At 46.0% G+C, this 27,535-nt stretch overlaps 1 long non-coding RNA gene across 2 annotated transcripts; it reads right to left on the bottom strand.

The window, feature by feature from the left end:
- LOC138287251 (uncharacterized) lies at window positions 1–26,971 on the bottom strand. 2 transcript variants are annotated; one of them, XR_011202178.1, is made up of 4 exons: window positions 26,863–26,971; window positions 2,607–2,667; window positions 1,032–1,084; window positions 1–511 (listed from the first exon to the last, which is right to left on the bottom strand). It is a non-coding gene; the product is annotated as an uncharacterized lncRNA (long non-coding RNA). The 2 variants fall into 2 exon arrangements; XR_011202179.1 differs by having other exon boundaries at window positions 26,778–26,963.
- Window positions 26,972–27,535: the final 564 nt, after the last annotated feature.

Genomic DNA, 27,535 nt, shown 5'->3' with positions numbered 1-27,535 from the left:
TTTCTTTTAAACAATGTTTTATTTCCTCCTGAATTACAGGAGATGCAGATGAAAGATTGTTCTTTTAAACTGGGACGATTGGTCGTCTTGACAGTTCTGTCACATTATGTGGGCAGATGCTGTTTTCTTGAGAAGGTGCTCAGGTCTTCAAGGCACTGCTCATAAACGACCAGGCAGAATCTACAGCACTGATTAGTTTGCTCTCAAGTGCGCGGCTTTGATATCAATTGTCGCCAATGTTCTTCGTTCTTACAAACCTTGAAACAGTAAATTCAGTAATTGCTTCTGATCGTTTTACTTTAGGTGCTCGACAACGTATAATGAACAGAAGAAATGTGAGGAATCACTTCGACATTCTGCAGTTTCTTCTGCTCCACGTTCCTCACCATTCCTGGTGCGAAGGATTTCTTTTTACAGCTCTAGAATGTAGAATATTTTACTTTCTTCAAAATAATCCTTTTCATCGTGTTTCACCAAACAAAGTTTCTTTTTCGGTTAGTGTTTCAGTGACCTGTAGAAATAGAGTTAGAGATAGTAAATTGACACCAAGAAATAATGTTTATGACAGTTTTTTTGCAGAAACAAAGCATTTACAGAAATGAGGAAGGAAACCAGCTTGAGTTGCATTTCTGACAGGGGTGACACAGCTCTCGGACTCTGTGTATACAGGGAGCTTGGAACCAGTGAAACCCGAGGTTGTGTGCACAAAAATGAGTGAATACTGAAGAACGAAATGCAAGTTACACATACATTGCAACACGGATTCTCAGAACCATCCAACATCAACAATTTACTCTCTGTGACAATGGCTGGTATCACAGTAAGACATTTGAACACCTTTAATGAGTTATCAGCTATTGTTTACTCTCCTGCCCACTTAGAGGATTCATCGATTTCTTATTTCAGTGATTCCTGAAGAGACATTTTATCGGCCTTGTACTCAGTGCTTTAAATGCCGCCGTAGACTGAGGCTGTGTCCAGTTCGCTCAGTGGAATTCACCATTTCAAACTGAGGGAAGATAAGGACTTACTTGGCGGCCGGAACTCTTCACGCTCCTCCAACAGCATCCGATTACTGCAACACCTGAAAAAGGAGAAAAATCACAACACAAAAAGAAGTCAAAAATGGACAAGAAAAGAAAAGCACATACCAAAGAAACAGAGGAAAGAGAAAAAAAGACAAGCTCCCACTCCCACCAGAGAGACCCAGCACAACCCCTGAAGTGGCAGACAAGACAGAGAAGGGCGGGATGGGAGGACACGACTAGGCGGAAGTCAGTTCCATGAGGAAGAATGACGAACAGTCCGAGGGAGGAGAGTGTCACGTGCTGTGGAAGAGGAGACAAATGCGGGGCTACTCAAGGAACTGCTGGGCGACACAGGGACAAGTGCTGAAGGCCCAGCGCGTCCAGACCCAAGGAACTGCTGGGCGACACAGGGACAAGTGCTGAAGGCCCAGCGCGTCCAGACCCAAGGAACTGCTGGGCGACACAGGGACAAGTGCTGGAGGCCCAGCGCGTCCAGACCCAAGGAACTGCTGGGCGACACAGGGACAAGTGCTGGAGGCCCAGCGCGTCCAGACCCAAGGAACTGCTGGGCGACACAGGGACAAGTGCTGGAGGCCCAGCGCGTCCAGACCCAAGGAACTGCTGGGCGACACAGGGACAAGTGCTGAAGGCCCAGCGCGTCCAGACCCAAGGAACTGCTGGGCGACACAGGGACAAGTGCTGAAGGCCCAGCGCGTCCAGACCCAAGGAACTGCTGGGCGACACAGGGACAAGTGCTGGAGGCCTAGCGCGTCCAGACCCAAGGAACTGCTGGGCGACACAGGGACAAGTGCTGAAGGCCCAGCGCGTCCAGACCCAAGGAACTGCTGGGCGAAGGCTCAGCGCGTCCAGACCCAAGGAACTGCTGGGCGACACAGGGACAAGTGCTGGAGGCCCAGCGCGTCCAGACCCAAGGAACTGCTGGGCGACACCGGGACAAGTGCTGAAGGCCCAGCGCGTCCAGACCCAAGGAACTGCTGGGCGACACAGGGACAAGTGCTGAAGGCCCAGTGCGTCCAGACCCAAGGAACTGCTGGGCGACACAGGGACAGACCCAGGAGGGGACCAGACCTGCACCAGCAGCCCACCAAATTCACATTCCTTGAGGAGTGTGGCTGCATCTGGTGGTGCCAAGGTAAGCAGGCTGTCAGCCACATCAGTGGAACTCGGGGAGGCAGAACACTGCTACAAAACCCTACATGGCAACGCGCTCTGCCAGAGAAACCTCAGTATTCGTAAGTGCCCTAAAGTAAGAGTCAGAAAGGAGAAAACATCACACAGATTGTGAAACTGGAGATAGTTAGTCTGACCCTGGAGTATACTAACTTGTGTAAGGGAACATTCTCAAAGCAGGTACCATAAAAATAATAAGGAAGAGGACTACATATAAGTCACATATTTGTTTTATTTTATTTCCATTTTTATTCTCACATGCTCTATAGCTATAGAATAGTCTGGAGGGGGAGTCAAATTCCTAAAGCTGAAGAGATATAAAAAAGAGAGAGGAAGTCTAGAGAAGAAGAAGGGGATATGGAGACTGAGGTTTTAGGAAATCTTTACCTGACATTGTTTATGTTCCTCCTAAGGTAGCAGCCCCAGCGCTTGGTCCAACCCAGAACACCTTGAAAACAAGGAAAGAGAAGCTGCAACCTATAGATTATTTGCTGCAAACATGAATCACACAACAGCCCATCTCCCATACAACCATCCTGTACTTACAAAACAAAACAAACTCTTATTCTCAGGAAACAATTGTAAAGCACTTTTGGTTTATGAAAAATTAGGGCTTTTTTCGGAATACTATTTTATCCTCCCGGTATCTGTGACCAAACCAACAACACACATCTTTCTCCAAATCCAAACTTCCCGTCTGTCGGGTTATCCCCATGTTCATGGTTGAGAGAGCCCATCGTGACTTGACCCCCAATATCGGCCGGATACTGATTCCGAACGCCCCGGAGTCCTCAACACATTCTTTAGGGGGTCGGAAGGCTATAGCGCCTAGTGCTGTTCCATACAGAGAGGGGAACTAGGGCCAAAGGTGAAGAGTAATATTAATAATGAGGCGTCCGCCTCGTGAGAAAGCTCCTGCTCACATTTCTCACATCGGACTTCATTTGCTTCCCTACGGGCATTTCTTTTTTACTGGCAGAGCTTGCCTACAGTTTCTTCATGCTGTGTATTCCTCGTGTGCTGCGGCTTCGTTGCTCGTAAGTATCACAGAGTTCAGGTTGCGGACTGGCTCGGCTCTTAGAGCCCGTGTACGAGCCGAGCCCTGACAATACTTGCCATGGAAAGCACCACAAACAAGCAGAATATGAACACAAAATAGTCTCTTTAGTGAACTAAAAGGCAAGACAGTTATCATGTGAACCATGTACGTGGCCCAGAATATTATAAAGCAACATTACAGTCGTTAAATTAAGCAAAACAGATTTTAATACAATTGATATTGTGAACTCACATATTCAAAAGTACTTTATATACGCAAATGCCAGATTTTCTGGAATTCAACAAAAGCTCAATTTTTAGAGTGAAGGTGGTGTAAAAGTGAATGGATATCTATTTGTGATCCCTTTTTTAAGTTAAGGCTTTGTTTTACTTAGTTGTACATTGATGACGCAGAAAAGAAGGTCCAACATATATTCATATATCGTGTAACCAAAATCGTATAATGTAGTGTGTTTTTAGTAAAGAAAATAATGTACGAGGGAAATTGTGCCCTCGGGGTAGTTCGCCATAATTGTAAACGAGCTTTATTAATCATGAAGGATTGAAAATTGTAATAATCCGTCATAATTGCAAATGCGTGCCATGATTTCTTGTTGAAACTGTTTATGCTTAGCTTAAATTTAGTAGAGGCTTTGGCCTAGTTGCCTGGTCTCAAATTCTAACTGCGTGGCTTTTCCTTGAACTAATGAAACATATATTCTTGCTTGAAGTTGTATTTTTCAAGTAGAGATGACTAATACACTTATCTCCAAGGTTTCGTACTAGGCCGGTTTCATCCCCTTTGAAGCAAGGTCAGTCTCTGCAGGTGCGGACAATGAGGGAACAGATACCAAAAATAATTGGCAACCCATGTTGCAACTTGTGTTCCAAGGCTCCAAGGACAATGTATGCATAAATGAGCGCTAGTAGAAAGACAATTTCATTGGACAATTGGAAGCCAACCTATGAACCCTCCAATGGAAGACCCGGCAGAATTTGGAATGTTTCTTACTTAAATCCACTGGACAAAGAGAAGTCAGCCATTTTTCCTTGATGCCAATTTGAAGCCAGATGCCAGACTCCATTTTGGATGACACCCTGATGCCATTTTCTCTATTCCAGAGAAAAAGACTTTAAGAATTCTCACCCTAGAGACTTTAACTTTGATTTGCCCCGTCTTGCCCATGCAGTAACTTTGCCCCATTCTCCTTGCCGCTGCAAGGAAGCTTGCCCTTAACTTTGCCCCTTTGAAACCTGCCCCATGCTGATCGAACCGGTACCTGAGGGACAAAGACTTTTCTTGAATGCTGATTGTATTTGGTAAATATGAAAGGATAATTGTATTATGCATTGTGGTTTTTTTTCTTTTAGGTACCAACTGCTATTTTGATAGGGCCTAAGCTAGAGGTTTTCCAAATTTGTGTTGACTAAATTAGTTTTACATGAAGCCCCACATGCCAATGCTAATTAGAGGTTAGTCGAGGTATTCATTCGATGCACCATGCTAATTTGAAATCTTGTTATGCTGACCAATGTATGAAATTAGTCAAATACAGTTACTCATATTGGTGATTTGCATTGCCATAACTGAATGTATCATAATTCAGATTTTGCGTAGATTGCGTTTCTTCCGCCGTTATGGACAGCTAGTAATGTTCGTATACATATATCATTTGGTTTTGAGACTTATATACATCGTGCTAGCTTTGTTAATATAGGGAAATAAATTCACTAACTTTTAATAAACTGGTGTGGTTATTCATGACTGAAAGGTCATGGTGCGCCAAAATATCAACTGTTATTGCTTTCTGATGTGTTATTTTGACAGATTAATTGAGTATTGAGTACTGATTACAACAGTTATTGATTACTGATCTAAGTGACCCGACTATTCTAGGATGAGGAGAGCCCGACTCGGCTAAAAGGTTCCCCGACCTCCAACATGTCCAGGTACAGGTAATTTATAAGGGCTGGACGCGTTATCAGTAGATGGTAGCAGAGATTGATGGTTTCGCCCTTTGGGACCACATCCGAACAATAGACGGAGTCAAGTTAGAATTTTCTTTGATAAAACAAGTTGGAGGGATGATGATGCCCTAAGTCCCCAATGACTTTCCTGGAATCTCGGAGCTTGCGAATGGAGGACATGGAGGTGTGAGAATGTTTTCGTCGTTTCTAGTGACGGTATGAGAGAAGTTAGGGTTTTGCGCTTGCATAGCTTATTGCCGCAGATTAATTGTGAAGTTTGTGAGGATTTTAGGGGGGTTACGAAACCCAATTAAAAGATTTTAAAGGAGTGTTACTCCAAAGTGTGAGAGTAGGGAAGTCGTCGAACTTCACATGTGTGTAGCGCTTCGTGCAGAAAAATTGTCCACGTGGTTGTTGATGTTGAGACGGGGCCTGCGAGGTCAAGAGACTCCGGAGTATGTTGAAAAGTGTATGAGACACTTGTTTGATGTTGTAATCTGGTCGGTTTAATAGGTTGATCGGGCGTGGTCAACAAGTCGGTATGAATGTTTGGGAATGAAAGAAAATTTCGACTTTGAGATTTGACGAATTCTAAAGTGCACTAGAATAGTTCATTGATCAGTTGAGAGTAAAATTTGCAGGTCAAATTTTGCTTGCGAAAGCGGGAAACTGAGAAAGATGGAATAACTGCTGAGGCTAGTGAAAAATCCCTAAGGTTTCTGAAGCGATTGTATTACCCTTCCTGTAGTAAACCAACAGATTTGTTTTCTTCTTTTGGTTAGTGCTCGCGTTATATTGCAGAAATTAGTTTGTGAGTAAAGTCGAATGAAAGAGGACAAGCCGTGGGATTTTGTCAGCCGCAGTGTGTGAGTGTGACATCACTAGGAGCCGCGCTGGGATAGGTTGGTTGGTGAGAAGGGTCGCGGACGGATTGGACACAGTCCGTGAAGCGCAATTGGTAGGGGAAAGGCAAGCGAAGAGTATTCCGGGAATTAAAGTCACTTATTGATTACATATTTTAGAAGAATAAAAGACAAAAAGATGAAATTTTTCAAAGCGTTTAAGAGTGCCTGAGGGGAGACGTTTACATTAAAGCAAATGTAGGAGAAGAAACACCGCCTGAGGGTACACCAGCTTACATCGTTATTGAAGAAAAGGGTGTAGCACCATGTCTTTGGTTAAAGCAATGGTGCAAATTAACAGAGAAGCATGGAAGTGTAGCGTTCCCTATCCATGGGTTGTTTAATCAAAGGGTTTTGGAAAATCTAAGATTTGCGCTATACGACATGAAAGTACCCCCTAGACCAGCACAGTTTGAGGCACTAGCAATTTGGGAGCTAATAGCCAGAAACCAACAACAAAAGAAATTTGAGACAAGAATAAGAAAAGTAGAAAAGACACTAGCGGATGCTAGATGGGACAGCACACAAAAGGTTTGGAGATCAGATGTATTGCAGGGGATTAAATTGTTTCCAGCAATTACTGATGAAGCGGAGACGGAAGGAAGGAAAGCCACACATAAGACAAACAGGAGTCAGTCCAGAGATAGAGAGAACAACAGAAACTCGAAAAGGTCAGATGAGTCAGACGATGAGGAGTTCATTATACAATTGCTGAATGATCGCCCGCAACCATATGTGGAAAGCGAAAAAGGCTCAAGCATTATTACTGCCCCTCCAGAACCAATACAGGGTAATGTAACACCGAATTTGAGAATATCTCAGAGGCAGAGCAGCTCCGATATGCCTTTCTCACCACAAATACCACAAGTCCAGAGAATATATCCTGACGTGCCTAAATTGAAACCTGTTGATAATTATCAGCCACAGGTTCAAAGGCACTGCTGTAATGAGCATAACATGGGAATGACTTCTGATTCAATGGCGCAGGGAGGACAGAATTATCAAAGACCAACATTGATTCAAGCCGAATCAACACAATTTTTGATACCCCAAAAGCAGGCACAAGAAGTGCCGAGGTATACTCGAGTAACAGAGAGCCAGTTAGGTATGCCAGCAATGATGAACCATAATGTGGGGATTAACATGCCACAGAATTTGGGGAACAGACAGAATCCAGACGCAATATCTCTGTCTATCACTGTAGGTCCACCAGTAGCACTGTACATACAGGCAAACCCAAATGCATGCGACCAAGGGGTAGTGATACAAAGTGGGACAGGGAGAAGATACATAGAAAATACTCCAGAAACAACTTCGATAGCGACACTGCCAAATGGATTAGGGTCCTTGTCGGAATTTAGTCCAATTCCAATTTGTGCTCCGGCAACTGTGGTAAGGTCAAGTCCACCACTAATAGTACCGTTAACTTCAAAGACTGAAACATTACAGCAACCATCAGTAGCAGTTGATGTAAGTGCTACATTGATGGGACTGAACGCACAGCAGCTAACACAATGGTTCAACAGCCTGAACTCCCCACAGAGCACATCCAGCGGGAAGGGAGAAGAGTATCTGAATAAAATAAGATTGGGCATGGAAGCAGACGAACTAGTAGAGGGAACAATGGGTCTGAACAGGTTAGAATCATACACAGAAGAAGAGCTGAGATACATGTGCCCTAGAATTACAAGAGAAGTAAGCAGCATACATAAAAAGTTACAAGAAATTGCAGACAGAAACGAGATCGATATAGGTAAGACCAAACACCTGAGCAGAAGTTAAAGGTTAGACTTTGAGACAAAAGACTTTGAACACATGAGATCTGCAGGGATGAAAACACACCTTAAGAAGATACTGCAGAGCGTGCAGGTCTGGAGATGTTTAGACAAGTGGGAGAGTAGATGGGTTAAGAAAAAGGACAAAAAGAAAGAAAATACCCCAGAGCGGAATGAGAAAGCACAACAGAATGATGACCTGATAACCATGTTACCAATGAGAGAGACAGCAGGGGGAAAACTTGTACATGTACCATGGCACAGGTGCGATATTCAATCCTTTACGGATGATTTCCCTAAACTAAGAGAGAAACCGATCAAGTGGTATCAACAAACAGATAGATTTGTGAAACTCGCAAAATGTCTCTGGGAAGACCTAAATGCCTTATTTGAAATCGTGGTTCCGGCAGACTTGTGGGAAGATTGTAAAAGGGCTGTAGGTTGGCCGACGAGTGAACCAGAGAGAGATAGGGACAGAGGTGCACCATCACCTACGGTAATGAGTTTGTACCAGAAGGTGATTGAGCACTTGAAAACCAAGGTTGCGTCGAAAAATGTGGATTGGCAGAGGATTGACAGAACAGCGCAAGAGGTCAAAGAGTCGATACATGCATACTATGAGAGGTTGCTAAAGGCGTTTAAAAATTACAGTGGCGCAGAAACGATTGAGGCAAAGGACATGCTTCATTTTGTGTTCAGGTTTGTGGAAGGGTTGAGACCCGAAATCAGCCAAATGATTAAAACGCATTTGATTTGTTGGCAGTCAAAATCGATCGATGAAGTGTTGAATTATGCAAAATACTGCAGTGATGAGATTGAGACAAAGCAGAAAAGGTTGAAAGAAAAGGTGATGGTGATGCAGCTTAGAGCAGCTCAGACAGGTTTGCAAGGTTTGCAAGGTTTTAAACAACTGATGCCGCAGCAGTAGCAGCAGGGAAATGCTATGTTTCAGACGCAGATGAGAGGCAGAGGCCGAGAAGGTTTTGTGAATAATGGTCCTGATTTAAATACTGTCATGATTCCAAATGGTATACAGGCAATGAAGAAGGTGATGCCATGTCACACGTGTGGAATCGTCGGGCATTGGAAACGGGAGTGCCCAATGATGGTGCAGGAAGGTGTAGGTCAGCAAAACAATGATGTCAATGCATTTCAGAATATGAGAGGACTGAAATTGAGAGGTACAAATCCAAATTTTCAAAACAATGTAAATCACATGCAGGGTTTACAACCCATACAATCGCAGCAGGTGCAAATGCCCCGTGTGCAAATGGCACAGTTGCAGCCAATGCAACAGCAGTTTCCTATGGTACCTAATCAGCAAATGCAAATACCCTTAGCACCAATGAATCAGCAACAAGCAATGCTTCCTCAACAGGTCACGGGTCAAGGAATGAATCAAAATGACACAGTACACCAATTCCCATTACATAGTGAGAATGGAATAAACGATGCATGGGAGAGTGAAAGTTCAGATGAGGAGGGAAATTGTATGCTTGCGGCATCTTTGGAAGTTGATCAAAAGGGTCCGTATGTGGAAGGAAGAGTTATGAGTCATCGCGTTTCATTCTTGGTTGACACCGGAGCTACACGCTCTACTGTTAGGAGCATCGAAGTACCAAATTTGCCACTTTCAGGGAGAACAGTTCAAGTAGTGGGAGTGGCAAATAGGTACCTGACGAACCCATTCACAGATCCAGTGCAAGTCAGGATTGGTAACTATCAAGGGTCACATAAATTTGTGGTGTGTGACTCAAGCCCGATATCACTAATAGGGAGAGACTTATTGTGCAAATTAGGGTGTTCGATTATGTGTTCAAATGATGGAATTAAAATTCAGACAAACAGTGATGGGGAAGAAGAGGACAGTGTAGGAGGGGACGAAGTGGAAACTGTTGATGAAGAGTATCCCCTGATTACTCTTTATCCAATGCTCACTGAAGCAGATATTCCTGCTGAGTCACAGGAAACAGTGGGAAAAGAAGTGTGGGATATGACAGGGAAAGAGGTAGGATTGGTCAAAGGAGTAGAACCAGTGAAAGTGAATGTAAAACCCAATGTAACCTTTCCCCAGACCCCACAGTACCATATGGCACAGGACACCCTCATGAAAGTCGTCCAACTCATTGATGAGTTTGTGAAACAGGGAGTACTGAAAGAAGTACTAAGTAGTCCATGTAATTCGCCAATCATGAGACTAATAAAACCGAGTGGAAAAGTCCGGATTGTTCAGGATTTGAGGAAAATAAATGACATAATAATCAAGTGTTGTCTCATTGTACCAAATCCAGCTGTGATCATGTTTCAAGTTCCCTGTGATGCTGAGTGGTTCTCAGTCATCGACTTGTCACAAGCATTCTTTTCTGTGCCTCTCCATAAGGACAGCCAATTTCTCTTTTGTTTCAAATTCCTAGACAGAGTCTACAGTTGGTGTCGAATTCCTCAAGGGTTTTCGGAGTCACCATCAATTTTCAATCAGATTCTAAAGAAAGATTTGGAGTCGTTGGAGTTACCATTCGAGTCAACCCTAGTACAATATATTGACGATTTGCTGATTGCATCCAAAACAGAAAGTGACTGCACAGCTGACACCATTTGTAGGAAAGTACCATCTTGCCTGGCATGTTACCCCCATTTTTCACTGTATATATGTTGTTTTAGTTGTATGTGTCACTGGGACCCTGGTAACCCAGGGCCCCAGTGCTCATAAGTGAGCCTGAATGTGTTACCTGTGTAGTGACTAACTGTCTCACTGAGGCTCTGCTAATCAGAACCTCAGTGGTTATGCTCTCTCATTTCTTTCCAAATTGTCACTAACAGGCTAGTGACCATTTTTACCAATTTACATTGGCTTACTGGAACACCCTTATAATTCCCTAGTATATGGTACTGAGGTACCCAGGGTATTGGGGTTCCAGGAGATCCCTATGGGCTGCAGCATTTCTTTTGCCACCCATAGGGAGCTCTGACAATTCTTACACAGGCCTGCCACTGCATCCTGAGTGAAATAACGTCCACGTTATTTCACAGCCATTTTACACTGCACTTAAGTAACTTATAAGTCACCTATATGTCTAACCTTTACCTGGTAAAGGTTAGGTACAAAGTTACTTAGTGTGTGGGCACCCTGGCACTAGCCAAGGTGCCCCCACATTGTTCAGAGCCAATTCCCTGAACTTTGTGAGTGCGGGGACACCATTACACGCGTGCACTACATATAGGTCACTACCTATATGTAGCTTCACAATGGTAACTCCGAATATGGCCATGTAACATGTCTATGATCATGGAATTGCCCCCTCTATGCCATCCTGGCATAGTTGGCACAATCCCATGATCCCAGTGGTCTGTAGCACAGACCCTGGTACTGCCAAACTGCCCTTCCTGGGGTTTCACTGCAGCTGCTGCCAACCCCTCAGACAGGCATCTGACCTCCTGGAGTCCAGCCAGGCCTGGCCCAGGATGGCAGAACAAAGAACTTCCTCTGAGAGAGGGCGTGACACCCTCTCCCTTTGGAAAATGGTGTGAAGGCAGGGGAGGAGTAGCCTCCCCCAGCCTCTGGAAATGCTTTGTTGGGCACAGATGTGCCCAATTCTGCATAAGCCAGTCTACACCGGTTCAGGGACCCCTTAGCCCCTGATCTGGCGCGAAACTGGACAAAGGAAAGGGGAGTGACCACTCCCCTGACCTGCACCTCCCCTGGGAGGTGTCCAGAGCTCCTCCAGTGTGCTCCAGACCTCTGCCATCTTGGAAACAGAGGTGCTGCTGGCACACTGGACTGCTCTGAGTGGCCAGTGCCACCAGGTGACGTCAGAGTCTCCTTCTGATAGGCTCCTTCAGGTGTTAGTAGCCTATCCTCTCTCCTAGGTAGCCAAACCCTCTTTTCTGGCTATTTAGGGTCTCTGTCTCTGGGGAAACTTCAGATAACGAATGCATGAGCTCAGCCGAGTTCCTCTGCATCTCTCTCTTCACCTTCTGATAAGGAATCGACTGCTGACCGCGCTGGAAGCCTGCAAACCTGCAACATAGTAGCAAAGACGACTACTGCAACTCTGTAACGCTGATCCTGCTGCCTTCTCAACTGTTTTCCTGCTTGTGCATGCTGTGGGGGTAGTCTGCCTCCTCTCTGCACCAGAAGCTCCGAAGAAATCTCCCGTGGGTCGACAGAATCTTCCCCCTGCAACCGCAGGCACCAAAAAGCTGCATTACCGGTCCCTTGGGTCTCCTCTCAGCACGACGAGCGAGGTCCCTCGAATCCAGCAACTCTGTCCAAGTGACCCCCACAGTCCAGTGACTCTTCAGTCCAAGTTTGGTGGAGGTAAGTCCTTGCCTCACCTCGCTGGGCTGCATTGCTGGGAACCGCGACTTTGCAGCTACTCCGGCCCCTGTGCACTTCCGGCGGAAATCCTTTGTGCACAGCCAAGCCTGGGTCCACGGCACTCTAACCTGCATTGCACGACTTTCTAAGTTGGTCTCCGGCGACGTGGGACTCCTTTGTGCAACTTCGGCGAGCACTGTTTCACGCATCCTCGTAGTGCCTGTTTCTGGACCTTCTCCGGGTGCTACCGGCTTCAGAGAGGGCTCCTTGTCTTGCTCGACGTCCCCTCTCTCTGCTGGTCCAATTTGCGACCTCCTGGTCCCTCCTGGGCCTCAGCAGCGTCCAAAAATGCTAACCGCACGATTTGCAGCTAGCAAGGCTTGTTGGCGTTCTTTCGGCGGGAAAACACTTCTGCACGACTCTCCACGGCAAGAGGGATCCGTCCACCAAAGGGGAAGTCTCTAGCCCTTTTCGTTCCTGCAGAAACCTCAGCTTCTTCTGTCCAGTAGAAGCTTCTTTGCACCCGCAGCTGGCATTTCCTGGGCATCTGCCCATCTCCGACTTGCTTGTGACTTTTGGACTTGGTCCCCTTGTTCCACAGGTACCCTAGATTGGAAATCCACAGTTGTTGCATTGCTGGTTTGTGTCTTTCCTGCATTATTCCTCTAACACGACTTCTTTGTCCTTAGGGGAACTTTAGTGCACTTTGCACTCACTTTTCAGGGTCTTGGGGAGGGTTATTTTTCTAACTCTCACTATTTTCTAATAGTCCCAGCGACCCTCTACAAGGTCACATAGGTTTGGGGTCCATTCGTGGTTCGCATTCCACTTTTGGAGTATATGGTTTGTGTTGCCCCTATCCCTATGTTTCCCCATTGCATCCTATTGTAACTATACATTGTTTGCACTGTTTTCTAAGACTATACTGCATATTTTTGCTATTGTGTATATATATCTTGTGTATATTTCCTATCCTCTCACTGAGGGTACACTCTAAGATACTTTGGCATATTGTCATAAAAATAAAGTACCTTTATTTTTAGTATAACTGTGTATTGTGTTTTCTTATGATATTGTGCATATGACACTAAGTGGTACTGTAGTAGCTTCACACGTCTCCTAGTTCAGCCTAAGCTGCTCTGCTAAGCTACCATTATCTATCAGCCTAAGCTGCTAGACACCCTATACACTAATAAGGGATAACTGGGCCTGGTGCAAGGTGCAAGTACCCCTTGGTACTCACTACAAGCCAGTCCAGCCTCCTACATTGGTGGCAGCGGTGGGATAAGTGCTTTGAGACTACTTACCACTCTTGTCATTGTACTTTTCATAAGAGAAAAATATACAAAACAAGGTCAGTGTATATACACATAGCCAAAAAGTTTTGCATTTCCTCTTTTCACTCTTCTCTAAGTGCTGAAAAGTACTTCTAACTTTCTAAAAAGTTCTAAAAAGTTTTAAAAGTTTTTTTTCTGTCTTTCTAAAAGCTCTGACAAACTTTTTTTTCTTTTACTATCACTTTAACTCTCTCTAAAAATGTCTGGCACAGGCCAAAATGTTGATCTGTCCAAACTTGCATATGATCACCTTAGCTGGAAAGGAGCAAGGAATCTCTGCATAGAGAGAGGTTTGAGTGTAGGGAAGAATCCTTCCTTAGAACTGTTAATTAACATGCTTAGAGTACAGGATAAGGCCATAAGTGCCCAATCTGTAGAAAAAGTAGCTAATGGTTCTCAATCTGATCCAGGGACTCCCACAGGAAAAGATTCAGGAAAGAAACTTCCTAGCCTGCCCATTACTAGACAGTCTAGCATAGTTGGTAATGATGATGAGCCACACCATATAAATAGTGTTGTCTCACATCATAGCAAAAGCATTTATTCTCACCATACTGGTAGTGATGTTTCTGTTAGCCAAGCTGTTAGGGTGGCTCTGTAAGGGACAGGTCTCCTTCTGTCCATTCTCACCATACTTCTGTTTCAAGGCATGTCCCTCCCACCCACCCTGATGACAGATTGTTAGAAAGGGAACTCAATAGATTGAGAGTGGAACAAACCAGACTGAAGCTCAAGAAGCAACAGCTGGATTTGGATAGACAGACTTTAGAAGTAGAGAAGGAGAGACAGAAACTGGGTTTAGAAACCCATGGTGGCAGCAGCAGTATTCCCCATAGTCATCCTGCAAAAGAGCATGATTCCAGGAATCTGCACAAGATAGTTCCCCCTTATAAGGAGGGGGATGACATTAACAAGTGGTTTGCTGCACTTGAGAGGGCCTGTGTTGTACAGGATGTCCCTCAAAGGCAGTGGGCTGCTATCCTATGGCTATCATTTAGTGGAAAAGGTAGGGATAGGCTCCTTACTGTGAAAGAAAATGATGCTAATAATTTCCAAGTTCTTAAGAATGCACTCCTGGATGGTTATGGCTTAACCACTGAACAGTACAGGATAAAGTTCAGAGAGACCAAAAAGGAGTCTTCACAAGACTGGGTTGATTTCATTGACCATTCAGTGAAGGCCTTGGAGGGGTGGTTACATGGCAGTAAGGTTACTGACTTTGAAAGCCTGTATAACTTGATCCTGAGAGAGCATATTCTTAATAATTGTGTGTCTGATTTGTTGCACCAGTACTTGGTGGACTCTGATCTGACCTCTCCCCAAGAATTGGGAAAGAAGGCAGACAAATGGGTCAGAACAAGGGTGAACAGAAAAGTTCATACAGGGGGTGACAAAGATGGCAACAAAAAGAAGGATGGTAAGTCTTCTGACAAGGGTGGGGACAAATCTAAAAATGAGTCTTCATCAGGCCCACAAAAACACTCTGGTGGGGGTGGTGGGCCCAAATCCTCTTTTAATCAGAACAAGGAAAAGAAACCATGGTGCTATTTATGTAAATTAAAAGGCCATTGGACAACAGATCCCAGTTGTCCAAAGAAAGGCACCAAGCCTCCTACCACTACAACCCCTACTGCTACACCTAGTGTCCCTAGTAATAGCATTGGTGGTGGGAGCAAACCTACTAATAGCCAATCCAAGGGAGTAGCTGGGCTCACTATTGGTAACTTAGTTGGGGTTGGCCTTGTTAGGGAGGCCACAGAGGCTGTGTTAGTCTCTGAGGGGGCTATTGATTTAGCCACCTTAGTTGCTTGTCCCCTTAATATGGATAAGTACAAGCAACTACCCCTACTAAATGGTGTTGAGGTTCAGGCCTACAGGGACACTGGTGCCAGTGTGACTATGGTCATAGAAAAACTGGTCCACCCTGAACAACACCTACTTGGTCACCAGTACCAAGTAACCGATGCTCACAACAACACACTTAGCCACCCCATGGCTGTTGTTAATCTCAACTGGGGGGGGGTTACTGGTCCAAAGAAAGTTGTGGTAGCTTCAGATTTACCTGTAGACTGTCTATTAGGGAATGATTTGGAGACATCAGCTTGGTCAGATGTGGAGTTGGAGGCCCATGCAGCAATGCTGGGCATCCCAGGGCATATTTTTGCTTTGACAAGGGCTCAGGCCAAAAAGCAAAAAGGACAGGGAAGCTTGGATCCTGGAACAATGGACCAAGTGCTCCCTAAAGCTAGGGCTAATAGAAGCAAACCACTTCCTACTATCCCTCCCTCTACAGTGGATTCAACTTCTGAGGAAGAAGAATTCCCTCCCTGTGCAGAACCTACACCAGAGGAGCTGGAAGCAGACACTGCTGAGCTTTTGGGTGAAGGGGGGCCTGCCAGAGAGGAGCTGAGTGTGGCACAGCAAACCTGTCCCACATTAGAGGGTCTCAGACAGCAAGCTGTCAAACAGGCTAATGGGGATGTCAGTGACTCTCACAGAGTTTACTGGGAGGACAACCTCTTGTACACTGAGCATAGGGATCCTAAACCTGGAGCTGCCAGGAGATTAGTGATTCCTCAGGAGTACAGAAAGTTCCTCCTAACCCTGGCACATGACATTCCCCTAGCTGGACACCTGGGTCAAATGAAAACTTGGGACAGACTGGTTCCATTGTTTCATTGGCCTAGGATGTCTGAGGACACAAAGGAATTTTGTAAGTCCTGTGAAACCTGTCAAGCCAGTGGCAAGACAGTTGGCACCCCAAAGGCACCCCTTATTCCACTGCCTGTGGTTGGGGTTCCCTTTGAAAGGGTAGGGGTTGACATAGTTGGCCCCCTTGACCCTCCTACTGCTTCAGGCAATAGATTTATCTTGGTGGTAGTGGACCATGCCACAAGATATCCTGAAGCTATTCCTTTAAGGACCACTACAGCACCTGCAGTGGCAAAGGCCCTCCTGGGAATATTTTCCAGGGTGGGCTTCCCAAAGGAAGTAGTATCAGACAGGGGAAGCAATTTCATGTCTGCATACTTAAAGGCCATGTGGAAGGAGTGTGGTGTAACGTACAAGTTCACAACACCCTATCATCCACAAACAAATGGACTGGTGGAGAGATTTAATAAAACTCTCAAAGGCATGATTATGGGTCTCCCTGAAAAACTCCGCAGGAGATGGGATATCCTTCTACCATGCCTCCTTTTTGCCTACAGGGAGGTACCCCAGAAAGGAGTGGGCTTCAGCCCCTTTGAACTTCTTTTTGGACACCCTGTTAGGGGTCCACTCACACTTGTAAAGGAGGGTTGGGAACAACCTTTAAAAGCTCCTAAGCAGGATATTGTGGATTATGTACTTGGCCTCAGATCAAGGATGGCTGAATACATGAAAAAGGCCAGTAAAAACCTTCAGGCCAGCCAAGAGCTCCAGAAGCAATGGCATGATCAGAAGGCTGTTTTGGTTCAGTACCAACCAGGGCAGAAAGTGTGGGTCTTGGAGCCTGTGGCCCCAAGAGCACTCCAAGATAAATGGAGTGGTCCCCACACAATTGTTGAAAAGAAGGGAGAAGTCACCTATTTAGTTGACTTAGGCACTGCCAGGAGTCCCCTTAGGGTGCTTCATGTCAACCGCCTGAAACCCTACTATGACAGGGCTGATCTCACCCTGCTCATGGCAACTGATGAGGGACAGGAAGAAGACAGTGATCCTCTACCTGATCTCTTCTCTTCCACAGAACAAGATGCTCTTGTGGAAGGTGTAGTTTTGGCTGATTGTCTTACTGCTGAGCAGAAAGATAATTGCATAAATCTCCTAGATCAATTCTCTGAACTCTTCTCTACTGTGCCAGGTACCACTTCTTGGTGTGAGCACACTATAGATACTGGAGACAGTTTACCTGTCAAAAGTAAGATTTATAGGCAGCCTGACCATGTCAGGGACTGCATAAAGCAAGAGGTCCAGAAAATGTTAGAACTAGGAGTGGTTGAGCACTCTGACAGTCCATGGGCTTCTCCTGTGGTACTGGTACCAAAACCCCATTCCAAAGATGGAAAGAAGGAAATGCTGTTTTGTGTAGACTATAGAGGTCTCAACTTGGTAACCAAAACTGATGCTCACCCTATACCCAGGGCAGATGAGCTCATAGATACACTGGCATCTGCCAAGTATCTAAGCACTTTTGATTTGACTGCAGGGTATTGGCAGATCAAATTGGCAGAAGATGCTAAACCTAAGACTGCATTTTCTACCATTGGAGGACATTACCAGTTTACTGTAATGCCTTTTGGTTTGAAAAATGCACCTGCCACTTTTCAGAGGTTGGTGAACACAGTCCTGCAAGGGCTGGAAGCTTTCAGTGCAGCATATTTGGACGATATAGCTGTCTTTAGCTCCAGCTGGGATGATCACCTGGTCCACCTATGGAAAGTTTTGGAGGCCCTGCAAAAGGCAGGCCTCACTATCAAGGCTTCAAAGTGCCAGATAGGGCAGGGTAAGGTGGTTTATCTGGGACACCTTGTTGGTGGGGAACAGATTGCACCACTTCAGGGGAAAATCCAAACAATTATTGATTGGGTTCCCCCTACCACTCAGACTCAGGTGAGAGCCTTCCTAGGCCTCACTGGGTAATACAGGAGGTTCATTAAGAACTATGGCTCCATTGCAGCCCCTCTTAATGACCTCACATCCAAGAAAATGCCTAAAAAGGTATTATGGACAGCAAACTGTCAGAAAGCTTTTGAGGAGCTGAAGCAGGCCATGTGCTCTGCACCTGTCCTGAAAAGCCCTTGTTATTCTAAAAAATTCTATGTCCAAACTGATGCATCTGAATTAGGAGTAGGGGCAGTCCTATCACAACTTAATTCTGAGGGCCAGGATCAACCTGTTGCTTTTATTAGTAGGAGGTTGACCCCTAGAGAAAAGCGTTGGTCTGCCATTGAGAGGGAGGCCTTTGCTGTGGTCTGGGCACTGAAGAAGTTGAGGCCATACCTGTTTGGCACTCACTTCATTGTTCAGACAGACCACAAACCTCTACTTTGGCTAAAACAAATGAAAGGTGAAAATCCTAAATTGTTGAGGTGGTCCATATCCCTACAGGGAATGGACTATACAGTGGAACATAGACCTGGGAGTAGCCACTCCAATGCAGATGGACTCTCCAGATATTTCCACTTAGACAATGAAGACTCATCAGGTCATGGCTAGTCTTATTGTCCTTCGTTTGGGGGGGGGTTGTGTAGGAAAGTACCATCTTGCCTGGCATGTTACCCCCATTTTTCACTGTATATATGTTGTTTTAGTTGTATGTGTCACTGGGACCCTGGTAACCCAGGGCCCCAGTGCTCATAAGTGAGCCTGAATGTGTTACCTGTGTAGTGACTAACTGTCTCACTGAGGCTCTGCTAATCAGAACCTCAGTGGTTATGCTCTCTCATTTCTTTCCAAATTGTCACTAACAGGCTAGTGACCATTTTTACCAATTTACATTGGCTTACTGGAACACCCTTATAATTCCCTAGTATATGGTACTGAGGTACCCAGGGTATTGGGGTTCCAGGAGATCCCTATGGGCTGCAGCATTTCTTTTGCCACCCATAGGGAGCTCTGACAATTCTTACACAGGCCTGCCACTGCAGCCTGAGTGAAATAACGTCCACGTTATTTCACAGCCATTTTACACTGCACTTAAGTAACTTATAAGTCACCTATATGTCTAACCTTTACCTGGTAAAGGTTAGGTGCAAAGTTACTTAGTGTGGGGGCACCCTGGCACTAGCCAAGGTGCCCCCACATTGTTCAGAGCCAATTCCCTGAACTTTGTGAGTGCGGGGACACCATTACACGCGTGCACTACATATAGGTCACTACCTATATGTAGCTTCACAATGGTAACTCCGAATATGGCCATGTAACATGTCTATGATCATGGAATTGCCCCCTCTATGCCATCCTGGCATAGTTGGCACAATCCCATGATCCCAGTGGTCTGTAGCACAGACCCTGGTACTGCCAAACTGCCCTTCCTGGGGTTTCACTGCAGCTGCTGCTGCTGCCAACCCCTCAGACAGGCATCTGCCCTCCTGGGGTCCAGCCAGGCCTGGCCCAGGATGGCAGAACAAAGAACTTCCTCTGAGAGAGGGTGTGACACCCTCTCCCTTTGGAAAATGGTGTGAAGGCAGGGGAGGAGTAGCCTCCCCCAGCCTCTGGAAATGCTTTGTTGGGCACAGATGTGCCCAATTCTGCATAAGCCAGTCTACACCGGTTCAGGGACCCCTTAGCCCCTGCTCTGGTGCGAAACTGGACAAAGGAAAGGGGAGTGACCACTCCCCTGACCTGCACCTCCCCTGGGAGGTGTCCAGAGCTCCTCCAGTGTGCTCCAGACCTCTGCCATCTTGGAAACAGAGGTGCTGCTGGCACACTGGACTGCTCTGAGTGGCCAGTGCCACCAGGTGACGTCAGAGACTCCTTCTGATAGGCTCCTTCAGGTGTTAGTAGCCTATCCTCTCTCCTAGGTAGCCAAACCCTCTTTTCTGGCTATTTAGGGTCTCTGTCTCTGGGGAAACTTCAGATAACGAATGCATGAACTCAGCCGAGTTCCTCTGCATCTCTCTCTTCACCTTCTGATAAGGAATCGACTGCTGACCACGCTGGAAGCCTGCAAACCTGCAACATAGTAGCAAAGACGACTACTGCAACTCTGTAACGCTGATCCTGCCGCCTTCTCGACTGTTTTCTTGCTTGTGCATGCTGTGGGGGTAGTCTGCCTCCTCTCTGCACCAGAAGCTCCGAAGAAATCTCCCGTGGGTCGACAGAATCTTCCCCCTGCAACCGCAGGCACCAAAAAGCTGCATTACCGGTCCCTTGGGTCTCCTCTCAGCACGACGAGCGAGGTCCCTCGAATCCAGCAACTCTGTCCAAGTGACCCCCACAGTCCAGTGACTCTTCAGTCCAAGTTTGGTGGAGGTAAGTCCTTGCCTCACCTCGCTGGGCTGCATTGCTGGGAACTGCGACTTTGCAGCTACTCCGGCCCCTGTGCACTTCCGGCGGAAATCCTTTGTGCACAGCCAAGCCTGGGTCCACGGCACTCTAACCTGCATTGCACGACTTTCCAAGTTGGTCTCCGGCGACGTGGGACTCCTTTGTGCAACTTCAGCGAGCACCGTTTCACGCATCCTCGTAGTGCCTGTTTCTGGCACTTCTCCGGGTGCTACCGGCATCAGAGAGGGCTCCTTGTCTTGCTCGACGTCCCCTCTCTCTGCTGGTCCAATTTGCGACCTCCTGGTCCCTCCTGGGCCTCAGCAGCGTCCAAAAACGCTAACCGCACGATTTGCAGCTAGCAAGGCTTGTTGGCGTTCTTTCGGCGGGAAAACACTTCTGCACGACTCTCCACGGCGAGAGGGATCCGTCCACCAAAGGGGAAGTCTCTAGCCCTTTTCATTCCTGCAGAAACCTCAGCTTCTTCTGTCCAGTAGAAGCTTCTATGCACCCGCAGCTGGCATTTCCTGGGCATCTGCCCATCTCCGACTTGCTTGTGACTTTTGGACTTGGTCCCCTTGTTCCACAGGTACCCTAGATTGGAAATCCACAGTTGTTGCATTGCTGGTTTGTGTCTTTCCTGCATTATTCCTCTAACACGACTTCTTTGTCCTTAGGGGAACTTTAGTGCACTTCGCACTCACTTTTCAGGGTCTTGGGGAGGGTTATTTTTCTAACTCTCACTATTTTCTAATAGTCCCAGCGACCCTCTACAAGGTCACATAGGTTTGGGGTCCATTCGTGGTTCGCATTCCACTTTTGGAGTATATGGTTTGTGTTGCCCCTATCCCTATGTTTCCCCATTTCATCCTATTGTAACTATACATTGTTTGCACTGTTTTCTAAGACTATACTGCATATTTTTGCTATTGTGTATATATATCTTGTGTATATTTCCTATCCTCTCACTGAGGGTACACTCTAAGATACTTTGGCATATTGTCATAAAAATAAAGTACCTTTATTTTTAGTATAACTGTGTATTGTGTTTTCTTATGATTTTGTGCATATGACACTAAGTGGTACTGTAGTAGCTTCACACGTCTCCTAGTTCAGCCTAAGCTGCTCTGCTAAGCTACCATTATCTATCAGCCTAAGCTGCTAGACACCCTATACACTAATAAGGGATAACTGGGCCTGGTGCAAGGTGCAAGTACCCCTTGGTACTCACTACAAGCCAGTCCAGCCTCCTACACCATTGCCCTATTGAACCATTTGGGAAGGAACGGACACAAGGTGTCCCCTTCAAAATTACAGTTCTGCCAGAAGAAAGTGAAATATTTGGGTCACCAGATAGAGAAAGGGTCACGAAGAATTATGAAAGAAAGAATAACAAGTGTACTTCAAATGAGTCCCCCAAAGACGAGAAGGGAGGTGAGAACGTTTTTGGGAATGGTGAGCTACTGTCGCCAATGGATTCCCAATTTCTCAACTCTAGCAAAACCTTTACTGAAACTGACCCAGAAAGATGCGCTGGATGAAATAGAGCTGAAAGGAGATGAGATGGATGCTTTTATTGAATTAAAGGAATGCATGTGCAGGGCTCCAGCTTTAGGTATGCCTGATTACACAAAGCCTTTCACATTGTTTTGTCATGAACGTGATGCATGTTCCTTGTCTGTCTTGATTCAAGCCCACGGTGGTGTAAACAGACCAGTAGCATATTTTTCAGCAACTTTGGATCTGGTCGCTGCAGCACTGCCAGGGTGCTTGCGTGCCGTAGCTGCAGTTGGTATCAGTCTAACTCAAAGTGAAGGAATAGTGATGGGACACCCCTAACAGTCATGGTCCCTCATTCAGTTGAGATACTTTTGACACGTTCCCGAACACAGCACATGACTGGTGCTAGGCTCACAAGGTATGAAACAATAATTCTGGGATCACCTAATGTGCAGCTGAAACGGTGCACTACGTTGAATCCAGCAACCTTGTTTCCCAGTGAAAATGCCGAAATTGAGAATGCTGAAGACATCGAGCACGACTGTCTTCAGGTGACTGAATTTTGCACAAAACCAAGACCTGATATCAAAGATACCCGATTGGAAGAAAATGATCAAATTATTTTTGTTGATGGTTCATGTTTAAGAGATGCACTGGGAATATTGAAAGCATGATATGCTGTATGTACAATAACAGGTGTTCTGGAAGCATCTTGGCTTCAAGGAGTTTATTCTGCACAAGTAGCGGAACTGGTAGCGCTTACTAGAGCTTGTCAACTTTCCGCATTGATGAAAGTCACCATTTACACTGACAGCCAGTACGGATTTGGAATAGTGCATAACTTTGGACAGTTGTGGTCACAGAGAGGCTTCATGACCTCTTCAGGATCGCCAGTGAAAAATGGTGAAAGAATAAGGGAACTGTTACATGCCATCCAGTTACCAGGAGAAGTGGCAGTGGTAAAATGCAGTGCACACTCGAAGGCACAAGACTATGTTTCTCTGGGAAATGGATATGCGGATCAAGTCGCAAGGTTTTGCGCATTGAACTGTACATTGCTCAGAGATGAATGGAACTTGATAAATGAGCCAGAACTTGAACCAAGCGAAATTTTTGCTCTAAAGGTTGTAGATACAATGGATGAATTGAAGTCCTTACAGAACGATGTTAGTGAAGATGAGAAACTCTCATGGACCAAATCGCAATGTGTAAAGAGACTAGATGAATTATGGGTTTCAAGTGAAGGGAAATTTGTTCTGCCAAACAGTCTTTTGACACAGTTAGACAGATTCTACCATGGACAAGCCCATCTTGGAAGGGATGCCATGATTAGACTATTTAAAACTGATTGGTTTAACCCCACATTCCGTCAAGTTGCTGAAGCAGTTTGCCATTGTTGCGTCATTTGCCAACAGATGAACGCAGGGAAGGGGACCGTAGTAAATTTGAGCCACATTGGAAGAGCAGGGGGTCCCTTCAGCAGGATGCAAATGGACTTTATTGAAATGCCTGTGCATGGAGGCTTGAAGTATGTGTTGGTGGTTGTGTGCATTTTTAGTCACTGGATTGAAGCATACCCTACACGCAGAAATGACAGTCTCACAGTTGCAAAACTACTCTTGAGAGAGCTAATACCACGTTTCGGATTCCCGATCTCCTTAGAATCAGATAGGGGAAGTCACTTCAATAACGAAGTAATAAAATTACTTTGTGCAGCGCTGAACATTGAGCAAAAGTTGCATTGTAGCTACCGCCCTGAAGCATTGCCCTTGGTGTTAATGTCAATGAGAAACACCCCTGATAGAAAGACTGGACTGTCCCCGCACGAGATCCTCATGGGCAAAGCCATGAGACTTCCAGCAGTTCCTGCAAATGCGCTTTTGAATATTACAGATGATATGGTGTTAGACTACTGCAAAGGTCTAGCTGATGTGGTCCGCTCTTTCTCTCACCAGGTGGAGGCAACCACCTTGCCACCGATCCAAGGTCCAGGACACGCCCTGAAAGCAGGTGACTGGGTCGTGATAAAGAAACACGTGAGGAAGTCGTGTTTGGAACCCCGTTGGAGAGGACCTTTTCAAGTGATTCTGACAACTACCACCGCTGTGAAATGTGCGGGAGTTCCCAACTGGATTCACGCCAGTCACACGAAGAGGGTGACGTGCCCCACAGACGAGGAAGTTGAAGCGCTGAAATCACCAGTGTCCGATAACAAAGTACCAAGCGCTGAGACAGAGCGAAGAGGACCTAGAAACGAACAGGTAGAAATAGAGGAAGGAGAAATATTTTCTGAGGACAAAGCAACTGATTCATTTGGGGAGGACCAAGGAGGAGCCTCAGAAAGTGACGAAGGTCCTGAAGGTGACAAAGGGCCTGAAATAGCTGAAGGCGACAGAGAGCCTGAAACAGGTGACAGTGACAAAGAGCTCGAGACAGGTGAAGGAGCAGGAGAGCCTGATCACAGGAGGGCTTTCCCAGAAGCAGACGATACAGGAAAAGAAAAAGAAAACCTGATCGACTTCCCAGAGGGAAAAGACAGGGCAGGGCAGAGCAAAACTGTTCAAACTCCTTCAGAAGCGGTTGCAGGTCCATCAAGTGGAAACAGTGCAAAACGAAGACAAAGCATATCGCCAGTAAAATTAAGGATCAGAGAAACATTAAACGAAAGTGAAGGGCTGAAGGTGAAAGAGAAAAGAAAAGAAGTGTCTGTCGAAATAGCAACACCAAGTGAAGAGAAAGACTTGGCCAAGGAAGAAAGTACCAGCGAGAAGGAGTCAAAGAGAGACGCAAAATTGAAAAGGAAAAGAATACCGAGCAAAAGATATTCTGGTCCGGAGTGGGCATACTTAGCCACTAACGATTGGTCAGACGAATTTCTATCACTCAGTCTTGAGAACGAAGAAGCAGAACAACACTTTGGCACTTGAGAAGTGAAATTTCATGAATATTACCGAATAAAGACATTGATAACCTGATTGACTTTTGAACCGGCTAAGACATTGCTAACTTGATTGACTTTGAAACCGATTTTGAGACAACGCTGCTAACCAATAAGAGACTAAGCTGCTAAAGAAAACTGTGTGAACATTGAACTCGTTCAGCTTTGTATATATCTGCAAATCCGATTTGATAAAGTGTCTTCAACTTTCTGATTCTATACAGATCATGACAGGCTACACTACACAGGCGCATAAAATGAAGTGTTGTAAATACATATGTATAGGTCTAATAACTGCATGTGTACTAATCATTGTAGCAATAGTTCTTGGAATGCATGGAAAGAATGAGAGTGAGACGAATGATGCTTCTACTTCTAAACCTACTATTATTACTGAACTAACAGCTCTGAAGAGACTCGAACAAGACGAAAGACATTTGCATGATAAAAAGGAACTTTCGTCTAACGTTTTCTATCGCTTGTTGAGTGAGTATGTTGAGACAATGGATGTGAAAGATTGTTATGTGTGCACACAAATACCTACCTCAGTAGTGGAAGGGGTGACATATCATAGCATGCCTCTTACGTATGGAATTACATGTAGTATAATAACGTCTAGATTTTATGCTCAGGAGTATATTCACTACTTTTATTCTAATTACGATGTTACCTTTGCATATGTTCCCATAATCGAGTACCAGAGTAAAGTGGCCAGGGATTATTATATAAAATTGATAAGGGGCTTCTTTGAGCCGTTGTCACCTTTTCACAAAGCTGACGCACATAGAGAGAACCTTACATGCTTGCTTTTACCGGTAGAGATAAGTTTTTTAGATAACACTGACGATAGGAGGAAAGAAATGAAGGAGACATTAGAGAGGGAACTACACAAAAGGACATCTGTAGATAACTATGCTTTTGCTGCGATAAAGACACAAGGGAAAATAGCTTTAGATACATTGCATGTAGGGAGATTCTGAATACACCGACATAAATCATATTATGACACCGTTTTTGTGGGAACGAGTGAATGCAAACATACGTTTTTGTTTCAACCTAAGTGGACGTTCATGCTGAATGGACAAGACCCAGTTATTCCAGAGGTATATTATATTTGTGGACTTAATGCCTATTATCGTCTTCCTAAGGGATGGTATGGGAGATGTTATTTGGGAATAGTATTCCCAAAGGTTTATAAACTGGACGACTTAAAGAACAATGAGGGTACAGATACCAAAAATAATTGAATAAAAGAATATGTAAATGACAGAAATGTGCGGATTCATTTTGCATCTTTCAGCCCCGGTACCTGGACAGGCCTCACCAACTCTGCACCCCCATGGACAGGCCTCACATCCTCTGCACTCCCCTCTCCTTGACAGGCCTCACCACCTCTGCACCACTCCTGCATAGGCCTCACCTCCTCTGGTCCCTCTCTAGACAGGCCTCATCTCTGCCGCACCCCCAGTAGACAGGTCCCACTCCCGGACAGGACAGGCCTCACCTCCTCTGCACTTCTCTGGACAGGCCTGTCTGTACGCCCCCCCCAGAAAGGCCACTCCTCCTCTGCACCCCCAGACAGGCCTCACCGTCTCTGCAGCCCCTGGACAGACCTTACTACCTCAGAGCCCCCCCCCCCTCCCCGGACAGGCCTCACCTCTTGTGCCCACCCCCAACCCCCTCCCACGGACAGCCCTCACCTCCTCTGTGCCCCATGGACAGGTTTTATGTCCTCTGCACCCCTGGACGGGCCTCACCTCCTCTACACCCCCTGGACAGGTCTTACCTCCTCTGCACCCCCTTGGACAGGCCTCACCTCTTCTGCACCCCTTGGACAAGCCTGTCCTGTGCACCCCCCTGGACAGGCCTCACTTCCTCTGCACCTCCTGGACAGGCCTCACCTCCTCTGCACCTGGTGCTGCACTGACTTCTCACAGGATCTCTCAGTGAAGGATTCTTATTAAGAACAGAAGAGCCCAGATTTAGTTCGAGGCGCTATGCACAGGCCCCGAAGAGAGACGCTGCTCCCCTAGACCTGCCCATACGCGCCGGATGCAGGACTGTCTCTCGGATAGGAGGCGCTTTAATACCACACACCAGACACAAGGCGCTACACATGGGGCACGTGTTAATTACTCAGAATAAGGGAAATTAAAGAAATGTCCGGATCCATTTTGCGTCTTTCAGCCCCGGAATGGGGGGGGGGGGGGGGGGGGGGGGTTGGGAGGGAGGAGAGAAGGGGACAGAGACAGTGGAAGAAGGGACTGAGAAAGTCGGGAGAGGGGAAGAGAGGGAGGAGAGAAGGGAAGTGAGAGATGGTAGAGAGAGAAAAAGCGGGAGAGAAGGTTAGAGAGAAAGAGATAGGGGGAAGGGGATGGATGGATACATGGATGGATGGACAGACTGATGGATGGATTGACTGATAGGTGGAATGATGGATGGATGGAAGGATGGGTGGATGGATGGACAGATAGACCGATGGATGGAATGATGGGTGGATGGATGGACAGATGGACCGATGGATGGAAGGATGGGTGGATGGTTGGACAGATGGATGGAAGGATGGTTGGATGG

This window comes from Pleurodeles waltl, chromosome 4_1 (genome assembly GCF_031143425.1).
Source record: "Pleurodeles waltl isolate 20211129_DDA chromosome 4_1, aPleWal1.hap1.20221129, whole genome shotgun sequence".
NCBI classification, from domain to species: domain Eukaryota; kingdom Metazoa; phylum Chordata; class Amphibia; order Caudata; family Salamandridae; genus Pleurodeles; species Pleurodeles waltl.
Note: the sequence above shows the minus strand (reverse complement) of the source record. Positions and strands in the feature narration are given on the sequence as shown.